Genomic DNA, 5,269 nt, shown 5'->3' with positions numbered 1-5,269 from the left:
CTGGAACTCTTGGTTGAAATGCACCTTTAGAAGCCAGATTCTCAGTTACAGGATTACTGTACAACAGTGGCTCCAAGTGTGATGTCAAGGGGGCTCAATAAATTAAATATAAGCACAGATTTGAAAAGAAACTTATCTTGTGGGGTAATATTGGTGTCAAATTTCTTCCCTGCAGTCACTGACACTAAAGAGCGATTAAGTCATTCAAGATGACTGTCAATTCTGAGGAGAAAAAAAACTTCTCTGCACACTCTGTTAACATCTTTTATTATCCCAGACATTTAATAAAAGCGTTCTTGCAGGTACAGACATAAAGTGATGTGCCATGTTAGGATAAAAGAGGATCTTTCCACTAATATGGGGAGGTAGGAAGTTCTGAAATTTAAGTAGATATCAGTCTGATGCATTAGCAGAAATGTGCCTGGATTAATTCAGTGGGGCTTCTGGCAGTGGGCTGAACACGATGCAGCAGGGAGTCACAAGAGGACTGCAACAGACTGTCAGTCTGCTGTGAAGTCAGCCAGATGGGAGACAACATCTTCTTCTCCTTGGGGAAAAGCAGTGGACAGAAACAGGTGAAGAGAAAGAGAGAAAGGGAGAGAGGGAGAGTACAAAGAGATGTGAAAATAGAATTAGAGGAGCTAACTCTGGGTCTGACACATGGATGTGTGGATGCTGCAGTCGAGCGGCAATCGCAGGTCCAGGTTAGCTTCTGGATGATGGGAGACGGAGTTCAGTTTGGAACATGAATAAAACAAAACATGGTGAAGAGGTGGACGAGCAGCAAGGTGAACTAGATACGGGGAAACAGGTTTTGCTCCTGAGAGGCTCCGCGCTGCATGCTGAGAGGCTGTAGGGCCTAATATTTATACATGTTGAGATAGTTAGACTGGAGCGGCTGATGCAGAATATATATTTGACAAAGAAAGGCACAGGGAAGGGCTTTTGGGATAAATGTACATACCTATCACCCAGGATAAAGACAAGGACATTGATTTTAGGGTTGAAGACTAAGACATGAAAGCACTAGGGCATAAATAGAGCAAAGTGCAAAGCTTTAAGGTCTACATACCAACCCACATGCAGGCTGCTTCTCTTCATAGTGATTCAGAGTGAGATCTCAGGCGCAATTTCACAAGCCATCAGGAGTCATGATCTCCTGTCATGGAGAATATATACAGTCTGTCAGCCACATGATGAGCAGCCTTTATATGGGCCATAAATTTCCCAGCCGGACTCAGGCAACAACAACAATACATGTGATGCAGGGATCCATCACTTGCAAGCAGATAACCTTTGCCTCAGCTTGGAGCTTTCAAACGCACTCCAGCTTTTTATAGAATGCTCTCATGAACCTGTGATCCTGGACTACTGCATTTAGGTGTTGGTTGATATGTGCATTATTTCTCTACCTGTGTATGTCTGATTGAGGGCGCAACATTGCTGTGTTATGCAACATTATGATGTATGCATTCAGCTAGCTTATTAAAAGTGTCCATCAAAAACTGAGGTTTCACTTAATGGATTTCTCAGGTCATTTAGTCAAAGCCATGATTTTATGCCAGTATCTTTCCCCTCGGAGTCTTCACATTATTGCGTCATGTTAATTCTCTTTTGTAAGACAAGTGTACAAAAGACCCGCTGTTAACTACATCTATCCTATGAATGTACACCATTAACTGCCACACAATGGAAGAACAGGAGCAGTTTCAAATGCACCATAAATCTTTTAACAAAGCTTACATGGAAATGGCAAAGCAGATTATTAAAGGCGCCCATGAGATGGGGAAGTACTGTACAGTACATTCAAGAGGCGTTGCTAGGTAACCGCACTGCTGGGTGAGTCAATGAGCAATCCACAGGCTCTAAAGAGGGGCTACAATACAACAGACAGCCTCACAGCCACACAATAATCTCAGTTCACATGGTCATTGCAATTATGCTAATTAATATCATCCTTACAGCCACTCCAAAGGAAAACGTGGTGTTTCACTCAGCAATTTAAATCAGAAAACTGGGGGGTGAGAACAGTTTTCTCCAGTAAGGCACAGCAGGTGATAGACTTATCCGCCTGTGCGCATACAGAGGAGGAGAGTTTTAGGGAGGGGACAGAGAAGAGGATGTCATATGTTTAGAGAAAATATAAGAGTGTGTGAATTAAAACAATGGACATGCAGTAAAGGTCACAGTATTGTTTATTTAAGTGCTGGACCCCATTTTTCCTGTGGTCGCTCCATGTGCAATTTATACAGACCTGCCTTGCCTTTGCTGTGTGTTTGGATAAAACATGATGCCGTCATGAGTGCCTTGTATGATCAAAGGGAAAATGTTATATCAAGGAGAGGTGTGCTCACACACCAGAACAGATAATGAGTCACCTTTAATGAGACACAGCTCTGCTGTCAGGATTCTCTGTCAGGTGCAGATTTTTACATTTTGATGTGGAACTCAGGTTTCTCTGCTCTGTCAGGGTGGCAAACAGTGTTTCTTTCACTGCTGTGCAACTGGCGACCCCATGCTGTTCATACTGTACACCTGGAGCACCAAGAGGAAATCTATCTTGTAATAGGATTTGTGAGTTTTCACAACCAGCTTGAACGTTTGGCAATATCAGAAATTTCAATTACAGCCTTAAGAAGGGATCTATGTTTGTCCTTTTGGAGATGCCTATCATGCCTAATGCAATGTGGTTGGGGGATATTTCATGAGCACTGGAACTTTTAAATTAAAAGTATTACATCTATGTTCTTCACTGTGTAAATTTAACATTTTCAAGTGCATATAAGCAAAATTCATTGTGCAATCGCATTTTACATCCAAATAGCTGATTTAACTTAATGTATTCACATGGGAAATTTAAGAGATTATATTGCAACGTATTTGTACATCAAAGACATGTCTAAATATTTGGATGATTTGTAAGCCGTATCGCTGTGGCATGAAGACATTTCCTCTCCTATTTTCTGAATCATTCATAATAATGTCGTCTTGACACTTTCATTTACCTTCACACATATCTCCAAGCAAATAGGATTATCCTGATCTGTCTTTTCACCATATTTTTCTCTGTGATCAAATAATATGAAATCATTCACAAACACAATCAGGACACTCTGTTTGTTTACATTTGCTGCTCTTCATAAAACTGGGAACCTATAGCATGCACAATGAGAAAAAGGAATGCAAGGTAATCCTTCAAGAACACATGAAGGCACGGTGGCTGCAGGATGTGAGCCTGTTAGCACCATGCATCTTCATTTCCAATGACAACACCGGGCTTTTGTGATATGAAATTCAGGTACAAGCAAAGCAACCAGCCTTTACAGAGTCAGGAATAATCACCAGAAAAAAAGGCTTTAAAAGACACATCAAGTATTACTGTTTTGTGATAAACAACACACTCTATTCTCATTAGTTCCATAATATTCTCACAAGGTTTCACTGATTCAATTATTTTGATATCCTCATGCTAATTTGCGGCACCGATCTGTGACAACCACGTTCCAAACCAATTGTATTCATTAGATTTTCATTGTGCTGACAGTGTTTCTTTCCTCTTCAGTGGCCGAGTTATTACATGAACATGTCACCCTAAGGTACTGAAACTTCAGTGGCACCCGAGCCTTTAATGACGACTAAACTAACCATATTATACCACAATACACAGCAGTATAGTTTTTGATGGATAAAGACTGTTTTTCTACTTGTTGATCTTAATTATGCTGATTGCTTGTCTCAGTAACGCTGAGTTGAGTACATTTTGATTTGGTTGCAGCTTTAACCATTATAAAGGCAACAGTGCCATCTAGTGTAAAGAGTGGGGACTGTTATCAGTTTTCACATTTCAGGCTAAAGATGTGAATTGAAAATGTTCTTTTATTTTTCATGGAAGCTTCATGGGGGAAAAAATCCATAAATGACAGCAACAACATTTGAAAGTTGTTTCCTGTTTTTCTTTATTTGTATTTAACCAAAAATTTCTTAAAGGTGGTAAGTTAATACTGATGGTATCTGCTGCTATCTTTTTGTGAAACTGCACATGTGGTCAAGGATCCATGTGTTTTTCTTTTAATCATAACCTTTCCCTCTTGTCTTCCTCTCACCTTGAGGCAGTTCAGTTGGAGTTGCTCAGCTGGTGAACCAACAGCAATGCTCTCTGCAGACCTCCAGAGCTGCAAACCATATGCCACTCACTATTATGTGTCTCCATCAATACAGACAGAATGACAGCTTTCTGCAGTCCATACAAGGGTTGCAAGGGTCTTTGTATAGAGCAGCAAATGCTTATACAATTTGAACCTTTCCAATAAAAATTCAGTTGGTGATGTTTTCTGATGATCCACTTTAATCTACATGCATTCATTACTATTATGTCAATCCAAAAGGTTGGTACTTGTCTTAGCCATCATCTTCTGAGATCTGTGATGTATCATGTGTTTACAGGTCCAGCTGACTTGTTTTTCAGGCTCTTGTCCTTGTGTTAGGGAATAAACTCTTCCGTTTAAATTAACTGTCTCTGTTTTCCAGTTATTTCTTCCTCCTTGCTCTGCTGTTGTATTCTAATACTGTGATGACTAGTATGATACCTTATCCAGATTGTTATGGCAGCACAAAAACTAGCATGTTATGATGGGGATTTTTGTTTAAAAAAATTGAGGCAAGGGAAGAGAACAAGACGCAAGAAGTCCGTAGGAAGCAAAGGAGATAGTGGAGCTGACCAATTAACTTTCCTTCAGCAGCTCGATGATCTTAACAAATAACGTGAACCCATTTACCTTAAATATGATAAGGCTTGCCAACACTTGTTCCTTGTTAAATGTTTAAGTTTTGGCATTTAGTACAGACATTATCTAGAGCAGGGGTTCTCAAACTTTTAGGAACCAGGGACCCCTTACAGGTGAAAACATTTTCCAAGGACCACCTCATAATTTTAACATAGATTAAGCACATGCTTACTACCAATTGCACTCTTAGTTGCCCTTTGAACTATTTGTATTTTAAAACGTATCAATCTAAATACTTCAGACCTGTTCCATAGTGATAAACAGATAACACTTCAATTTGAATCAAGTAAATACCACTTGTATACTTTAAAACAGAGGGTCATTTCATTCCCTGTGGACTCAACATGACAGCATTTATACTTTTCAAGTAATTGATCTTAAAAGCTTTCAGAAAATGAACAGTAGCAAGACACATATCCCTTCGAGCCACTAAATGGTATCCTAACAATGGTATATATGCTGTTTTGTAATGACACAGCACAATT

General features: G+C 39.7%; 1 long non-coding RNA gene across 1 annotated transcript; it reads right to left on the bottom strand.

Moving 5' to 3' along the window:
- Positions 1 to 255: 255 nt before the first annotated feature.
- Positions 256 to 1,163, bottom strand: LOC117819782. The gene is made up of 2 exons (XR_004632624.1): positions 1,073 to 1,163; positions 256 to 547 (listed from the first exon to the last, which is right to left on the bottom strand). It is a non-coding gene; the product is annotated as an uncharacterized LOC117819782 (long non-coding RNA).
- Positions 1,164 to 5,269: the final 4,106 nt, after the last annotated feature.

This window comes from Notolabrus celidotus, chromosome 10 (assembly GCF_009762535.1).
Source record: "Notolabrus celidotus isolate fNotCel1 chromosome 10, fNotCel1.pri, whole genome shotgun sequence".
NCBI lineage: Eukaryota > Metazoa > Chordata > Actinopteri > Labriformes > Labridae > Notolabrus > Notolabrus celidotus.
The sequence above is the reverse complement of the archived record's forward strand: the minus strand, read 5'-3'. Positions and strand labels throughout refer to the sequence as shown.